The sequence below is a fragment of the Schistocerca cancellata genome, chromosome 7 (assembly GCF_023864275.1).
Source record: "Schistocerca cancellata isolate TAMUIC-IGC-003103 chromosome 7, iqSchCanc2.1, whole genome shotgun sequence".
In the NCBI taxonomy this organism is placed as follows: domain Eukaryota; kingdom Metazoa; phylum Arthropoda; class Insecta; order Orthoptera; family Acrididae; genus Schistocerca; species Schistocerca cancellata.
In genome coordinates this window covers 127,374,831-127,394,123 of record NC_064632.1, presented here as the reverse complement: position 1 = coordinate 127,394,123, position 19,293 = coordinate 127,374,831, and the positions used below count along the sequence as shown (strand labels likewise).

General features: G+C 44.3%; 2 non-coding genes across 2 annotated transcripts; one reads left to right on the top strand and one right to left on the bottom strand.

Moving 5' to 3' along the window:
* Positions 1 to 394: 394 nt before the first annotated feature.
* On the top strand, positions 395 to 469 carry Trnas-cga (transfer RNA serine (anticodon CGA)). Its single transcript has one exon. It is a non-coding gene; the product is annotated as a tRNA-Ser (tRNA).
* Positions 470 to 2,584: 2,115 nt separating this feature from the next.
* On the bottom strand, positions 2,585 to 2,668 carry Trnas-gga (transfer RNA serine (anticodon GGA)). The gene is given in 2 exon segments: positions 2,585 to 2,619; positions 2,629 to 2,668. It is a non-coding gene; the product is annotated as a tRNA-Ser (tRNA).
* Positions 2,669 to 19,293: the final 16,625 nt, after the last annotated feature.

Here is a 19,293-nt window from a genome sequence, read left to right as displayed (position 1 = left end):
CGGTCAAAAGACAGTTTCGCAGGATCTTGACTTTCAGGTGGCCACGTAATCTTGATTCTTCAGTTTCATAATCGAAAAAAAAGCCTCTCACGCACATATGTTGATCGAAACGTTAAGGAGACGTGGGAACTCTTCCTGAAGAAACGTTAACATCATTGGCCATCATCAGCATCAGAGAAGTAAAAGAAAAGGATACCTGAAACTTCCTAGCAGATTAAAACTGTATGCCGGACCGAGACTCGAGCTCGGGACCTATGCCTTTCCCGGGCAAGTACTCTACCAACTGAGCTACCCAAGCACGACTCACGCCCCGTCCTCACAGCTTTAATTCCGCCAGTACCTCGTCTCCTACTTTCCAGACTTCACAGCAGCTGTGAGGACGGGTCGTGAGTCGTGCTTGGGTAGCTCAGTTGGTAGAGCACTTGCCCACGAAAGGCAAAGGTCCCGAGTTCGAGTCTCGGTCCGGCAGACAGTTTTAATCTGCCAGGAAGTTTCATATCAGCGTACACTCCGCTGTAGAGTGAACATTTCATTCTAGAAAAGGATATCTTTTTTCTTTGTCAGCTGTACGCTCAAGGCACAACAGAAAGAAGAAAAAGAAACATTTACTGCTGGTAGAAAGCAGAGTCAGATGGACACCGAGTAACGTTTTACCAAACTGAGTAAAACGTGGTGGGCAGCTGCGTTTCGACTACACTCTATTAACCTTCCTTTTCTGTGAGACTACTCATTTTTTTCAAGTGCTCTTCCATGTCCTGTGCCGTCTGTGGTCTCTGACAGAATTACAATGTCATTCTCAAATCATCTGCAAATGTCAAAGTTTTTATTCCTTCTCGTTGGACTTTAAATCCCGTTTTTCAGATTTCTTCATGGATTCTTGTACTTGTTGCTCCATGTACGCGTTGCTGAAAAACATCGCTTTTCAGCTACTTGTTCACCCTCGTGTCCTAACTACAGACATTTTTACGTAATCTAATGGCAAACAAAGACACACGGACGGAAGCAGTATGTTGTATAGTGTAGCCACAGAAAAATATATCGCAAAAAATAGTCGTGGAACGCCTTGGAGCTTTGAGGAGGGGCAATTTAAAACTTTTTCATGTGCTAGCCAATAAACACAGGTCTAGTATCGGACTTACTTACTGACGGTTTCAGTTCGGAGGGAAGGAATTCGTATTCCTAGAGCGTAATGACGACAACAGCGTAGGGAGGAGAGGCAGTGGGATGCCAGCGGGTCGCAGTGTGAACGGATCAAGCGGCTACGGCTGTTCCGTCTGTCCCAATGACAGGCCGTCAATGCGGCTGTCAGGTTCAGGGGCCGTGCCGCGTGGCTCCGCTGCTGCTGCCGCGTCAACACCGCCGCCACCTTGCCGACACAACCTCTCTGGGTGCTTCTGTGGTTCGCTCCCTGGAGGACTCGTCCAATGAATGCAGTCAGGCACAAGGGTCCGGACAGCTACAGAGACAGTGACATGTAATGTTTCTCTCTCTCTCTCATACACACACACACACACACACACACACACACACACACACACACACACACATTTTATCCGTTGTCTTTCACGTGATTTAGACGCCATGAGACGCACATCACTTCGCTACACAAAGTGCGAGGGTGAGTCAGTAAAGCTCTCTAGGGTGACCACGAAGCAGACGAAGTGAATGAGATCTGTGATTCTTGAAATTTCGCCGGCGTAAAGAGTATTCCATGAAGTTTCGAGACTGCTACCGGATTATGTCGAATTCTTGCCGCGAAACGCATGCTCTAAGGTAGCCGCTAGATGAGCAACATCTGTCGAGCTTCGCACCCTCTTAGAAAACTGCTCCATCTATGGCGCGCAGGTGCGTACGTAATGGTGTCGTTACATTGGCGCTCTCTGTCGGAATGCGATCTCGTGGAGCTAAACTTAAGCTGTCAAAATATATAAAATTAACTGTCGCTAAACGTGTGATTAGTCATAAAACGTTTTCTTTCTGGAGAAATTAAGCAAATCGCTGGGTTCCACGCTTTAATCCAGCTGAAAGTCACATAAGGATTAATAGTCTTCCACCAAACGTATTTACACCGATTCCATAATAACTGGATACCAGAAGAATCTCGTCGGGGCCAATATTTCCAAGGCAGCAAAAACCATGGAATGTGCTGTGGACATACAATGCTAGTCGGTGACTGACTTACAGGGCTACGAAAGGCGAGTGTGGCGATCGTGTTCAACGCATCTTTCAGGCACTGTGACCAATGTAGGCTTTGCCACACTGCCAAGGTATTCTGTAGACCCAAACCATGTGCTTTGCCGAAGCAAGAAGAGAACAAGTCTTTGTAGGTGAGCGGGAGATCTTCCAGAACTTCATGTAACCTGTTACTTCACAAGCACAAAAGACGGTCGAAGCAAAGAACGCTGAAAAGCAGACTAGCACGGTAAAAGAAGACATTCCTGAACAGGTGAACTACTATCAAACAACGTCCTTAATTTGCAAAAAATGGCTCTGAGCACTATGGGACTTAACTTCTATGGTCATCAGTCCCCTAGAACTTAGAACTGCTTAAATCTAACTAACCTAAGGACATCACACACATCCATGCCAGAGGCAGGATTCGAACCTGCGACCGCAGCGGTCGCGCGGTTCCAGACTGTAGCGCCTTTAACCGCTTGGCCACCCCGGCCGGCCTTAATTTGCAGAAGACTTCCTTGAGAATATGCGTGTGACGCAAAGAATTGTATGGTAATAAATCATGAACTGTGGGAAAAACGGAACAGATGAGAATCGAAGATTGTGGGATGTGAGGCTGTTCACCGAAGCGCCAAAAAACTGGGATAGGCATGGTTATTCAAATACAGAGATATATAAACAGGCAGAATACGGTGCTGCGGTCCGCAACGCCTATATAAGACAACAAGTGTCTGGCGCAGTTGCTAGATCGCTTACTGCTGCTACAATGGCAGATTATCAAATTTAACTGAGTTTGAACGTGGTGCTACAGTCGGCGCCCGAGCGATGGGCACAGCATCTACGAGTTAGAGATGAAGTGGGGATTTTCACGTATGACTATTTCACGAGTGCACCGTGAATATCAGGAATCCGGTAGTACATCAAATCTCCGACATTGCTGCCGTCGCGAAAAGTTCCTGCCAGAACGCCACCGACGACGACTGAAGAGAATCGTTCAACATGACAGAAGCGCAACCCTTCCGCAAATTGCTGCAGACTTCAATGCTGGGCCATCAACAAGTGTCAGCGTGCGAACCATTCAACGAAACATCGTCGACGTGGGTTTCGGAGCCGAAGGCACACTCGTGTACCCTTGATGACTGCACGACACCAAGCGTTACGCCTCGCCCGGACCCATCAACACCGACATTGGACTACTGATGACTGGAAACATGTTACCTGGTTGGATGAGTCTCATTTCAAATTGTACCGAGCGGATCGACGTGTACGAGTATGGAGACAACCTCATGAACCCATGGGCCCTGAATGTCAGCAGCGGACTGTTCAAGCTGGTGGAGGCTCTGTAATGGTGTGGGGCGTGTGCAGTTGGTGTGATGTGGGACCCCTGATACGTCTGGATGCGGCTCTGACAGGTGGCACGTAGATTAAAACGGTGTGCCGGACCGAGACTCGAACGCGGGACCTTTGCCTTTCACGGGCAAGTGCTCTACCCAAGCACGACTCACGCCCCGTCCTCACAGCTGTAATTCCGCCAGTACCTCGTCTCCTACATTCCAAACTTCACAGAAGCTCTCCTGCGAACCTTGCAGAACTAGCTCTCCTGGAAGAAAGGATATTGCGGAGACATGGCTTAGCCACAGCCTGGGAGATGTTTCTAGGATGAGATTTTCACTCTGCAGCGGAGTGTGCGCTGATATGAAACTTCCTGCCAGATTAAAACTGAGTGCCAGACCGAGACTCGAACTCGGGACCTTTGCCTTTCGCGGGCAAGTGCTCTACCGACCGAGTTACCCAAGCACGACTCACGCCCCGTCCTCACAGCTTTAATTCCGCCAGTACCACGCCTCCTAACTTCCAAACTTCACAGAAATCAACATTTTGAAGTCCAGTTTGATGGAATTCGACTTTACTGTAACATAACACACTGAATTGATTTTCTTTCCTCTGTTAGTTGTGTAAGAATTGCATTTGAAACAGTGAAGCCGACGGTACGAACTTAATGTTATACAAAAGAATGATGTTTTTAAACTTGCTGGCAAGGTTTAAGAGCTTAAAATTCGCGCGTATGCACTCTGCTTATTCGCCGATTCGCACGTCCGGCAGGAAGGGCTGTAGAAATCATTGTTGTAAGCGGTTCTTCGTGTGGCAAAAATTAGTAACCTCATAATTTTTTTAAACACACTTGCAGCACTCTTTGGCAGCTAAAATTCCGTCAGTGCATTTCTTTCGGTGTATTCTTACTGTATGAAAACTTTCAGAACAGGTTTAGACATGTCAGATTGGATCATTCCCTTGTTAGTTCCTCCAGTTGTGCCAATCAATAACTGTCTTGGTCCATCACTCGGGAGGTCTCATCAGCAAACTTTTTCAGGAACGTTGATAAGAGTTTTTTGGGATACGAAAGATCCACTGTTGATTAAATACACTCCGAATGGTGAAACAGCGATCTCAAACCCAAAATCAAAACGAAGAGCAGAAGAAGTTGCAAACGTGATTTTAATTCAGGACAGTATCCATTCTCATACAGCTCGAAAAACAATCCAGTGCGTTCAGAATATTGGTTTTTATCTGCTGAAATACTGTCCTGACACAGCTCTAAATGATTTTGAACTTTCTGATGCAATGAAGCAACACCTGCATGAATCTAACATTAGTCCATATTAAGAGGTTATGGAGGGTGCGCAACATTGTGTGTACTCGACGCAACAAACCGTCTTCCAGGTCGAAATTAGGCAGCTGTTCCAGAGACAGATTAAGAGCATAAGGATAAGGAAAAATTTGTTGAGAAATGATGTTATTTGCACTGCAGTTTTCTTTTTGAAAATAACCTCCCTAACATTTTGACATGCCCTCGTAATTACACCACGAACGATAAAGAGAGCCTTTTATCGGCGGAGTATGGCTGATTTCTGTTTTCTCACACGTGTAGAGTTGTATTACCATTCTTAATCTGTATCTCCATGACCCACGAATCAGAGTTACTAGTCATAACTACTGACACTGCTGGTTAGAGCCCTGTTAATATATGCCAGAAACCTTGAAACTCCCTCCCTATCTTACCGTTAGAGGGGCCACCCTACGCTACAAGCCGTCCGTGCTAGAACTATAGCGGTTTCTAGCAACATCCTCAGATATTCAGAAGATGCAGTCTCGTGACAATAGTGAAAAGTACATTAGTGACGAAATAAAATCTGAAAAAACATCTTTCCATTCTTTCAACACATCTTATTCCTACTTCTACAATCAGTCATTTCCTTCACTAAAACACCTTTCCCCAGATCATACACTCACATACCAACATAGGAAAGTCCATCCCCCACAAATGTTATATGGATATGGCGTCTGTTCTTTCGGAAATGTCCGAAAGAGCAGACACAATATCCATATAAGTATATAGTTCTGGCAACACCGGCCATGACCTCCTTCTGTGCGGATGCACACATATTCCCCGAACTCTTACGGGACTTGGTAAGAATGTCTTCCGCGAGTAATGAGTGAGTTGGGGTGGGACACTACGAATGTAGTGTGTAACTGTACAAGGTGAGAATGTGGATCTCGCGGAAGGTGTGCACGAGACAGTCCCTGCATTCGCGCTATCGTCTGTTCCCTTGGTGCCTCAGATGGATAGGGCGTCTGCCATGTAAGCGGGATATCCCGTGTCCCGGTCGGCGCACACATTTTCACCTCTCCCAGTTGATATATATCAACGCCCGTTGGCAGCTGAAGGTATTAATATAATTCTAATTTCCACTAATGTTTGTCTACGGCATAGTAGGGCAAGTGAAAGAGAGGGAGAGAGAGAGAGAGAGAGAGAGAGAGAGAAGGCGATAAAGGTTTCACTTGTACCTGGTAAATCCCTTCCCTCTAAATATTCCCCCCTTCATACCTCCTCGGTGTTACCACAGATGACCTGTCACTGATCTTTATTCGTGATGAGATTGCCTAGTTGCTTCCACAGCTCTGAGTGGAATGCATAAGTTCTGAATTATGTTCACCAACTTGCAGTCTTCTATAGTTATTGTCCTCTGCGCAGAAAAGAGCACGTAGGTCGTGAGTTCGTTATGTTGAGGCTGTAATAAACTGTTAGCGAGGAACTGGTTTTGTATAAATAATTCACTTTTGTTTGAAAGAGATGCCACTCGCTTTTTATTAGCAGAATACGAGAAACTGCAAAATTATAGTCCACTTTACGAATCGTAAATAATTTCAATTCTTTACAATTTCACAGAGAATAAACAAAATAATGAACTTCGCGTTTGTGTATTTACTGTCTGACTAGTGCTCAATGAAATTCTCAAAAAATAAATTCAAAAATAAAATCAGCTTGCTAATTAAGTTCTTAGACGATATCGACTGCGGCAGACAACTTGTCTGTTCTCCGAGACTGCTGGTCCAGCCATGATTCTTTCAGCCGTTGTGATTGTGAGCTAAAAGTCAGGATTAGGATAGGTGTGCAATCTGTTTTATTCTATTTTTCTGAAAGTATATAGTGAAGAAGTAAAACAGGACAGAGGGTATTATCCTGAATGTCAAGAGCGAACAGCGAGCGATGTTCATACTGGATATGATATGCTTGAAAGATAGTTATGAAGATATAAGATGCTCAATATCTCCTCAGATTTCAAAGAGGGGTAAGTGGAAATTAAGCAAATGAAGGATAAACGTAGTAATAAAAAAATCATGATAAATGATAGTACCATAATAAAAACAACAGAACCATTGAAGAAGTCACAAATAAGTTTCATTAATTTTATAAGTAGTACTCAGGATGATTGTATCACAATGAACCTGAGATTAGACATAAAAGTCATAAATATGTGTGATTACCTTACCCTATACATTCCATTCCTGTTGATTCATCGACACGGAGCCGGCCGAGGTGGCCGAGCGGTTCTAGGCGCTACAGTCTGGAACCGCGCGACCGCTACGGTCGCAGGTTCGAATCCTGCCTCGGGCATGGATGTGTGTGATGTCCTTAGGTTGGTTCGGTTTAATTAGTTCTAAGTTGTAGGGCACTGATGACCTTAGAAGTTAAGTCCAATAGTGCTCAGAGCCATCGACACGGATAATTTCTTTGTTTATATATTCCTTTTAGTTCTTGAGAGAGTTGATTTTAAGGCAATAAACAAGTAAGTTTAACTAAACAAAAGTATTTAAGTAATTTTCAAGATCTGTTATAAGGTAGAAATAAGCCTCACTAATCAAATAACTCAGTTTCACAGCAGTAATTTTACTATAATTTATTGAACTAAATTTTGTGCAACTTGTACTTTACGACATCGATTCAATATTTTGATTCTGTACGTGAACATACTCATTGGGAGAGTACAATGGTCAGTGTACTGGTAAACTGAGGTGCTTCATACTATAAAGTGTCAGGTTTACAACTACAAGAAAAGTTTCTTCTAAGATGTAGTTCCCGTTCTACCCTTATTTTTCTGTGTCCTACTTGCAGGTATTTTGAAGTAACACATAATCATATTAAGAATGCTTAAATTTACGAGTTTTTTTACTTAAAAACTAAAAAGACGTATGCTAGGAAAACGATAGCGTTTGGAGATGTTACACTGTGATGTAAATGTATTGTGTAATCCAATAACCCAATGTTCTTTTTCACTGAAGCTTTTTATGTATGTACCCTTTGTGCGGGAAACAGACACCGTCACGCATAATTATTACGTCTATCTCCCATGTATTCTCGCAAAGAAAAGCCGTGAAAGGAGAAAAATGTATTCTGACACATCGACATTAACGTAAAAAAATGATGTTTACTGAAACGTCTATGTGAAGCTCATTATTAAATAACGGTGAAAAAAATGAATGTTAAAGGTAAGCAAAGTCAGAGAGATACCGCTTTAAGACGAGGAAATGTATCGGATGAGACTACGCAGTACAACACCACTGATATGGAATAAAAGAAAGCTTGGTAATAGAAGAAGTAAATGAGGCGACGTCTGTTGTTCAACAAATGAAGGAAAGAAAAATTCTGTGGGTCACGTCACAATGCATAACAAATTCCTTTGAGTCGAAATGCGGAAATCTTAATTAAACAGAGAGGAAGAGCAAGAAAAATCATCGAGGATGCCAGTAGCATCACGGGATCCTGAACCCCAAAAGAGGTGTTGGTGATGATGCAACCAATAAGGAAATGGACTGCGAAGTTGACTGAAGGAAAATTCTGTGATTAATAATGTCGGGTATTGTGAAAGGGAAAGGTGCAATAAAACATAGCAGAAGTATGGGGATGTTGGTGAACATACAGATTTAATATAGCTGTCAAATTCGTAATTCGGAAGAACAATTCCACACCACATTTACTCTCGCTTAATAAGAAGCAGATCTTTGCTGACCGTATTCCATACGATAATGAGTTTTCGTTTGATATCTTACGGTAAATTCAAAACGACTTAGACAAAGTTACTGTAGTGAATGGTAGCTTCTCTTAAATATTCTGTGGAAAGGTACGCAATACATTCTATGATAGAAGAAGTCCGAGAGGCCACGTACACAATTTTTTACATTATAGACCTAATGAGCAATTACGTGTATAAATTCTATATCTACATTTACATCTACGTAATTACTTTTCTATTCACAATAAAACACCTGCCGGAGGGTTGAAAGAACCACCTTCAAGCTGTCTCTCTACCGTTTCACTCCCTAACGGCGCGCGGGAAAAATGAGAAATTTTTCTGTGCGAGCATTGATTTCTCTTATTTTATCGTGATGATCATTTCTCGCTATGTAGGTGGGTGCCAATAGAATGTTTTCGCAATCGGAGGAGAAAACTGGTGATTGAAATTTCATGAGAAGATCCCATCGCAAGGAAAAACGCCTTTGTTTTAATGAATGCTACTCCAATTACCGTATCATGTCTGTTTCACTATCTCCCCTACTTCGCGATAATACAAAACGGGCTGCCCTTCTTTGTACTTTTTCTATGTCATCTGTGAGTCCCATTTGATGTGGATCCCACACCGCACAGCAATGCTCCAGAATAGGGCGGGCAAGTGTGGTGTACGCAGTCACTTTAGTAGACCTGTTGCACCTTCTAAGTGTTCTATCAATGAACGCAGTCTTTGGCTGGCTCTACCCACAACATTATCTATGTGATCGATCCAATTTAGAGTATTTTTAATTGTAATCCCTAAGCATTTAGTTGAATCTACAGCCTTCAGATTTGTGTGACTTACGGCGTAATCGAAATTTAGCGGATTTCTTTTAGTACTCTTGTGAATAACTTCACACTTTTCTTTATTCAGGGTCAATTGCGACTTTCCGCATCATCCAGATATCTTATCTAAATAATTTTACAATTCGTTTTGGACATGGGATGATTTTACAAGACGGTAAATGACAGCATCATCTGCAAAAAATCTAAGACGGCTACTCAAATTGTCTCCTATGCCGTTAACGTACATCAGGAACAATAGAGGGCCTATAACACTTCTTTGGGGAACGCCGGATATCATTTCCATTTTACTCGATGACTTTCCCTGTATTACTACGAACTGTGACCTTTCTGATAGGAAATCACGAATCGAGTCGCACAACTGAGGCGATATTCCATAGGCACGCAGTTTGGTTAGAAGACGCTTGTGAGGAACGGTGTCGAAAGCCTTCTGGAAATCTAAAAATATGGAATCAATTTCACATCCCCTGTCGATAGCACTCATTAATTCATGAGCATAAAGAGCTAGTTGTGTTTCGCAAGAACGATATTTTCTGAATCCGTGCTGACTACGCGTCAATAAATCGTTTTCTTCGAGGTACTTCATAATGTTCGAATACAGTATATGTTCCAAAACCCTACTGCAAATCGACGTTAGTGATATAAGCCTGTAATTCAACGGATTACTCCTATTTCCTTTTTTGAGTATTGGTGTGACATGGGCAATTTTCTAGTCTTTAGGTACGGATCTTCCCGTGAGCGAGCGTTCGTACATAATTCTGACAGTAATGAACAGCTCACCTGCACTTTTTAAGGAGGCTAACAAGTGATCTTCAGACTCGTAAATCAGAAGAAAAACGCGACTGCCAATCAGTTAACTGCGAACTTTCAGAATAGGTCTCGGGAAAATCTCACCATGTGACTGCGCTAACATCAACGTAACCGAAGATAAACGACAGCGCAATCTTTGTACATGAAACAAACAGAAGAGCAGCCGTGCGGCATTAGGCGAGCGGTCTAAGGCGCTGCACTCATAGACTGCGCGGCTGATCCCGGCGGAGGTTCGAGTCCTCCCTCGGGCATGGGTGTGTGTGTTTGTCCTTAGGACAATTTAGGTTAAGTGGTGTGTAAGCTAGGAACTGAAGACCTTAGCAGTTAAGTCCTATAATATCTGACATACATTTGAACATTTTTTTCAGAACAGCACTTCTCAGGCTACAGAGCTCGCGGCAGCCTCTTTATTGATATCTCCTTCCAGATCGTTTATCGGCAGTTTCGACAGATTTTTCTCTACGCTCAGCGATCTGACAGATGTATTTCCTCAATACGAAGAATCCACGCAGTTTAGGAATGTGATGTTCACGGTAACGGGAGCCGGTTAGTTTCGTGGTCAGAAATGGGCCGCCTGATTGCCTGCAGTGTGAGACATTACATAGATATCCAGCTAAACGCCGAGATCTTAGGCGTGATTGATCACACCGTCTGTTTTGACACAAGAGGCAACGGGACAGTCTTTTCGCAGGTGCGCAACGCATGCTAGAAGGTGGTGGATAGGAGTCGACTGCTAACCACAGCAAACAGTAATTTCAGACTCTAGTACTGGCGCAGAAGGGAAGCTTCATAGTAACTCGACTGGCAGAAAGGAGCAGGCAACGTGGTGTGTCACTGGCTTGGGTTACTGACGCTGGGAAACACGACTGCTCGACGGTTCGTAGAAATGGAGTGGCAGAAAAATCGTTTTACGGGCACAAGATCCATAAATACAAAACAATACAGCTAAAAATTGGGTGAGTACATCCAATTGAAGAGAAAATTGAGATGAGAATGGGCGTCTAAACTCTGTCTCTCTCTCTCTCTTCTCTCTAGATATCCCCATTAGAAGTTATTCAGGGTGCAATATTTTGTAAAGATATATGAACGTTTGAAACTAACAACTGGCGAACGCCTTACGCGATTTTAGTAAACCAATTATCCACTGACAGCGCTTGTGAAGCTCTATCAAAAAGTAGGTCGAGACTTTTTTATACGTATGATATATTTTGAATTATTAGCCGCAATGTTCTTTCCGAGACATAAGAACGTCATTACAAGTAAAACTGGTAAAAGTAGAGGTAGTATGATAAAGTAGACTACAGTTGGTATGTATAATTCTGTATATATGCATTGTACATTTTTTTTACAGATGTAACCACTGAGCTTAAGAGTTGATGTGTGTGTGTTTTTTTTTAATTTATTTTGAAACGGAAAGATTTGCATACCTGGTTAATTATAACATCTATGCTTAGTTATTTTTCATAATTTTTTGGGTGATGTATGCATCACATGTAGGGAGGTTCATGGTGTAAAGTGTTTAAAAGGAAGAAAAATATTTTGTGATACGGTGCACGTCGTAGAGGCTACGGGGTTTGAGTGTGCGTTGATAGTAATCAGATTTTATTGGAGTTAAGTTGTTGTTTTAATTAAAACTTTGTGATCACTATTTTATTGCCTTAAGAGATCACAGGTGATGTCTAGGAAAGTTTTGGTATTGACATGTGGTGTTAGAATCTTTAATTTAACCTTGCATTATACGGTTTACATTTTTTTCCTTTGCTTGAAAAGGTATTTTGAGTTTGAAGCGTTGTAAATTGATTCTGAGAGCTGTTCTTCGATCTTTTATTATTCCATAGACTGTTGGTTAAATAATGCTTCAGGACATTTCATTAACAAACTATATTGATGATCTTGCTGTCCATGATAACGAATGTTCACTTACTATTTTAAAATCAAGTTAATAAAGTTGTAAAATTTTAAAGGTAAAAAAAGCTTCTTTTAGAGAAACGGGGTCTGCCTGTACTCCCCACAGCTTCCACGCATTCAAGGTGTTGGCCTTCGGGCGTTGTCTGATGTTTTCCCCGGTATCTATCCCAACTAACGCCTGCGGGGCCATTTCAGTATCATACTGCAACAAAATATGCACTGTGGACCTCTTTTTGTGATATGCAAGATGAACCTGAAGTACACCGACAAACTTCCTGAGATGGCAGTAAGGGCCAAAACAAGATAAAAATATTTAGTATACTTGCGCTGTAAATCGTAACCGTAAGAGGTATGAAAACTTATTCATGTACGATAAAGTGAAACACATCCCTGCTACTGCTAGCTCACTTTTCATATTTTGGGCGAAGGTTGTCTGGACCAAAACAGGGAAAAACATCCAGCGAACATGGTCTGTAAAACCTATGAGCATTTGTTCAGTAGAAGAGATGTGTTTCACTGTAGTGAAGGTGAACAAGTACTCACAGCTCTTACAGTATACATTTTACAAACCTGATTACTGGAGTTTCCTTGTTTTGCTTCAGTATTACCACCTCTTAATATATGAAAAGCGAAGAACTTTCATTAGACTAGATGTGCCTCACAGTAGCGGAGGTGAACAAGTAAGCCCCTGTTTACTAGAATTTTTGTTTTGTTTTGGACCATAGTACCATCTATGAAAGTCTTTCGGCGGAATCCTGGTTCTCAATTTCTACAGACCTGAGTGCCACGTGATGATATTCGGTCTTTTCCAACTTTCTATTGGCCTTCAGCACACCGCAGTGTATATGTACTTCCAGTGAAACAACGCACCAACTCATTGCTAGCGGATGGTGTAAGAATAATTTGACGAGGACGTCAGGGACGGAGAGTGCTTCTGCGGCTCGGCTCCTCTTGGTCACCTATTGAGCACGTCTGGGACGCCACCGAATGAAGAAGTCGTTTTGGAATCATTTCCGACCATCACCGGCGAGCTGTAGGAGGCAGTTCAGCCGTCACAAATTTGGTTGAGTCCCCAATTTTTTTTTTTGTTGGCGCATGATGATTGTCATCTTTCGCACCACTGGAATGGCGCTGGAGCCGGTGTGCCGTCAAGAAACGAGTGTGGCAGAGACTGTGGCAGAGACTGTGACGTTCCACTTGATAATCAGTCTGAGAGTTCGGTAGTGCATGAGGGCGTGAGATGTTTTAAGGGGCTCCGGAACGCCCTATACTTGCAATGTTAAAATAACGCTTATAAATTACATCTTTTCTCACAAAGTATTTGAGGTAGGAAGTTGAACTTTTTACAGATTATTTATTGGAATATGGGCTACAACTTAACACAGGGATTTTACAAAATTTTAGTTCAGTTATTAAAGATGATTTTTTTCAATTGTAATGAAAATTCACAACATTTTTTTGCAATTTTTTATTTATATATTCAAAAATATACAGTTTTTTGGAAAAAGGCTGTGTTAAATTATGCAGAAGGTAGTGTGTAACATTTACTGAAAGTTTGAAACAAATATGTTTGGAAGATCCTTAGAAAACATGTAATTAGTATGAGAAAATACAAGTTTTGGGAATCGAGCGACAAAGATTGGATTAACTTTTTAGTGCATTCCAGGTCCATAGGATGGATTATCTTCATCCTCTGCAAACTCCTCCTCCAGCTTCCTCTTGTTCCTCCTCCTGTTTACTCTTGCTTGTATTTCTAGACTCTTTACAGCCCTGTCTGCAGCCCGAAGGCGTTCCTTGTCTAAAGCAAGCATCGCTCGTACCATGTTAGAACCTATCTTCATTCCCATATTTCTAAATACTTTGCACCTTACAATGTTGCCATCATTGAAAGTCGCAACAGCATCATACACACCAAAGTGAAGTGTTTCTATTCCAACAAATACAGTCTTGGGGATTCTCGACCATATAACACTATTTACACTTTCATTGGGGTTTTGAGTTTTTCCGTGAATACACTTTTTCAACAGTTCAGGTGCTGCTAAGTCTCTGAAAATAGGTTTTATCACCTCCATTATTGCATGAGGCAGACTATGCTTATACCTGATGAACACGGACGTTAATAATAACACCATTTGACAGCAGTTCAACAGCGCCACAGTGGGTCACGCCCATGTAGAACACATTTCAAAAAAAAATTTAAAAACAGTTGTAGTCTTCGGAATTGAATAAATTATATATCTATTAAAAGGTAATAGTCTGCAGATTCAGAAAACGCAAAACAGTAAATATTGAACTTTTCATGATTTTGAGCCTTTCCGGAGCCCCTTAAGTGAGTTGGCTTTCTTTATAAGAAACCACAGGGCAAACAGGTACCCTGCAATGAAGCAACGTTCCGGAATCTGAAACATTTCCAGGGTGTTCTCCGGAGCTACTAACTAACTCTTACGCACTGAAACGCAAAAAAAACACGTATAAGCATGCGTATTAAAATACAGAGATATGTTAAGAGGCAGAATATGTCGCTGCGGTCGGCAATGCTTATATAAGGCAACAAGTGTCTGGCGCAGCTGTTAGATCGGTTACTGCTGCTACAATGGCCGGCTATCAATATTGAAGTGAGTTTGATGGTGTTATAGTCGGCGTACGAGCGATGGGACACAGCATCTCCGAGGTAGTGGTGAAGTGGGGATTTTCTCGCACGACGGTTTTCACGAGTGTACCGTGAATATCAGGAATCCGGTAAAACATCGAATCTGCTACATCACTGCGGCCAGAAAACGATCCTGCAAGAACGGGACCAATGACGACTGAATAGAATCGTTAAATGTGACAGAAGTGCAGCCCTTCCACAATGCTGGGCCATCAACAAGTGTCAAAGTGCGAACCATTCAACGAAACATCATCGATATGGACTTTAGGAGCCGAAGGCCCACTCGTGAACCCTTGATGACTGCGCGACACAAAGTTTTACGCCTCGCCTGGGCCCTTCAACACCGGCATTAGACTGTTGATGACTGGAAATATGTTGCCTAGTCGGACGAGTCTCGTTTCAAATTCTATCGAGCGGATAGACGTGTGCTAGTATGGAGACGACCTCATGAATCCATGGCCTCTGTGTGCCAGCAGAGGACTGTTAAAACTGGTGGAGGCTCTGTAATGGTGTGGGTAATGTGCAGTTGGAGTGATGTGGGACCCTTGATACGTCTAAATACGACTGTGATAGGTGACACTTACGTACACTATTATCAAAAGTATCCGAACACCCCGAAAAACATACGTTTTTCATATTAGGTGCATTGTGCCGCCACATACTGCCAGGTAGTCCATATCAGTAACCTCAGCAGTCATTAGACATCGTGAGAGAGCGGCCTCTGTCGGTCAACAGACGAAGTCGGTCTGTGCGCTCTTGTGCTGTACGTGGTGCAGGTGAAATATCTATAAAAATACGTGTGAAATATGCTAAATACATGTGAACATATTTTAAGTGTGTGTACGTGGGTAAAGTAACGAAAAACAACTCATCCTAAATCGCTGAAACTATTTTAGCCAAATTTCGTGCTCACGTTAGTGACGATCTGAAAAGAAATACTATGCAGATAGCTACTGCCAATGGACAGGGAGAGGGGGCGGAGCTTACGTACAGATAGAAGGGGGCAGAAGGACAAAGAGGGAATGAGGCGGAGGTGGAATTAGAGGGAAAAGAAGATGGAAAGAGGGGTAAGGAGCAGATGGACAGAGGAGGAGGAGCAGGTGGACAGAGAGAGTAGGGAGGAGCAGATGGGTAGAGAGAGGGTTAGGAAAAGATGGACAGAGAGAAAGAGGCATAAGGAGATGGAAAGAGTGGGGAGATGGAGGAGGTGGACAGACAGGGGGTGTAGGACGAGATGAGCAGAGCGGGAAGAAAGAGATGTTGGGAATATACACACTGATCAGCGAGAACAAAATGAACACCGACCAACTATCGATATAAACGAGTCCAGGCGATAGAAACGTCACCTGGCGGTGAATGACTGCTAGTCGGACACACGCACGGTGCATGTGGTATCAGTGAGCATGCTGTCCCTGTATAAAACAGGGAAGGCGCGCTTTCTGTCTGAATTCGACCAAAGGTAGAACAGGGAAAGCGCACGGTCTATCTGAATTCGACCAGAGGCTTGGCACGTGCATTTCGGAAACTGCACGGCTTGTCGGGTGTTCAAGGAGTGCTGTAGTGAGTACTGTCAACACGTGGCGAAACCAAGGTGAAACAACGTCCAGACGTGGTGGGATTGGGCGGCCACCCCTCTTTAGAGATGTCAGTCGTCCTAGGGTGGGCAGATTGGTTAAACAGGAAAGGCGGAACTAACATCATATTTTAATGCTGGGCAGAGTACAAGTGTGTCTGAACACACAGTTCACCGAACACTCCTAACGATGGGCATCCGCAGCTGACGACCCAGCATGTGCCAATGTTAACACCATGACATCGGTAACTACCACTAAAATTGGCACGTGACCATCGGCACTGGACGTTGGCGCAGTGGCAGAGCGTGGCACGGTCTGATGAATCCCTATACCTTCTTCTTCAGAGCCACGGAGAGAGCGAATCCGTCATCTTCCAGGGGAACAGCTCCTTGACACCTCTATTGCGGGCCAGAGACAAGCTGGCGGTGGCTCCATTATGCTCTGGGAACATTCAAGTGGGCATTCATCGGTCCAGTGGAAACCGTGCAAGGCATCACGGTCGTCACTGGTTACAGAACACTTACACCCTTCCATGACGATCATGTCTCCCGATAGCAGTGACATTTTTCAGCAACATAATGTTCCATTCCGCAAGGTCAGGAGTGTGATGGAGTGGTTCGAGGAACACAGTGGCGAGTTCCAATTGTGCATGGCCCCCAACCCATCAGACCTGAACCTGTCCATAGACATCTCGTATATGTGAAATTTGCAACTAAGCCAAATAAACAGGGAATGGAGAAAGAAGAGAGCACGTCTACTAAATCTTTAGCTTTTCTTCCCTTTTTTGGCAACATTTCCTTCAAAATTGCAGGAATCCTCCACGGTTTCGAAGTGGAAGTGATTTTCCTTCCACCATCGAACATTTCCGGCCTGCTAGGATCAGTGACAGACGATCTGGTATTGCGGAAGGTGGGAATTTATAAAATACCTTGTCAGTGTGGCATGTCATATATAGGACAAAGATTACGAACAGTAGAAGAACGTTGCACTGAACATCAACGCTGTACTCGCCTTTTGCAACCAAGCAAGTTTGCAATTGCTAAGCATTGCATTTCCACTGGACACTCAATGGAGTATGACAAGACAACAATTTTGGCCACAGCAACATCCTTTTGGGACTCCGTCATAAAACAATCAGTGGAAATTCGCATGACAGGCAATCTTATGAACCGTGACAATGGCTAACAGCTAGATAATGCGTGGAACCCCGTCATCTCTAAGATCTGCTCCAGACGAAGACGTCAGAGTACTCCGATGGCCGCGGCAGTTGACAACGCCGAAGACAGCTGAGTTTTGCAGTTCCACCAGCGAGGGCGCTGCTGGCGGGCGGTGTGGTTCGTCTGTCAATATGATTTTGACGTATGCGCGGAATACTCGCTATTTATTGCGGAACGGAGGGCGTCTTCGTCAGTCTTCGATGGCTCACCTGAGGATGGCTGGCAGTTGTCCAGTCGAAATATCGTGGATGGAAGCTAACGACGACCGGCTGAAATCCCGAAATCTACACTCCTGGAAATTGAAATAAGAACACCGTGAATTCATTGTCCCAGGAAGGGGAAACTTTATTGACACATTCCTGGGGTCAGATACATCACATGATCACACTGACAGAACCACAGGCACATACACACAGGCAACAGAGCATGCACAATGTCGGCACTAGTACAGTGTATATCCACCTTTCGCAGCAATGCAGGATGCTATTCTCCCATGGAGACGATCGTAGAGATGCTGGATGTAGTCCTGTGGAACGGCTTGCCATGCCATTTCCACCTGGCGCCTCAGTTGGACCAGCGTTCGTGCTGGACGTGCAGACCGCGTGAGACGACGCTTCATCCAGTCCCAAACATGCTCAGTGGGGGACAGATCCGGAGATCTTGCTGGCCAGGGTAGTTGACTTACACCTTCTAGAGCACGTTGGGTGACACGGGATACATGCGGACGTGCATTGTCCTGTTGGAACAGCAAGTTCCCTTGCCGGTCTAGGAATGGTAGAACGATGGGTTCGATGACGGTTTGGATGTACCGTGCACTATTCAGTGTCCACTCGACGATCACCAGTGATGTACGGCCAGTGTAGGAGATCGCTCCCCACACCATGATGCCGGGTGTTGGCCCTGTGTGCCTCGGTCGTATGCAGTCCTGATTGTGGCGCTCACCTGCACGGCGCCAAACACGCATACGACCATCATTGGCACCAAGGCAGAAGCGACTCTCATCGCTGAAGACGACACGTCTCCATTCGTCCCTCCATTCACGCCTGTCGCGACACCACTGGAGGCGGGCTGCACGATGTTGGGGCGTGAGCGGAAGACGGCCTAACGGTGTGCGGGACCGTAGCCCAGCTTCATGGAGACGGTTGCGAATGGTCCTCGCCGATACCCCAGGAGCAACAGTGTCCCTAATTTGCTGGGAAGTGGCGGTGCGGTCCCCTACGGCACTGCGTAGGATCCTACGGTCTTGGCGTGCATCCGTGCGTCGCTGCGGTCCGGTCCCAGGTCGACGGGCACGTGCACCTTCCGCCGACCACTGGCGACAACATCGATGTACTGTGGAGACCTCACGCCCCACGTGTTGAGCAATTCGGCGGTACGTCCACCCGGCCTCCCGCATGCCCACTATACGCCCTCGCTCAAAGTCCGTCAACTGCACATACGGTTCACGTCCACGCTGTCGCGGCATGCTACCAGTGTTAAAGACTGCGATGGAGCTCCGTATGCCACGGCAAACTGGCTGACACTGACGGCGGTGGTGCACAAATGCTGCGCAGCTAGCGCCATTCGACGGCCAACACTGCGGTTCCTGGTGTGTCCGCTGTGCTGTGCGTGTGATCATTGCTTGTACAGCCCTCTCGCAGTGTCCGGAGCAAGTATGGTGGGTCTGACACACCGGTGTCAATGTGTTCTTTTTTCCATTTCCAGGAGTGTATTTCAATATCTCGTATATGATTGAACGTGGCGTTTAGCCTCCCTCCCGGGAATTTA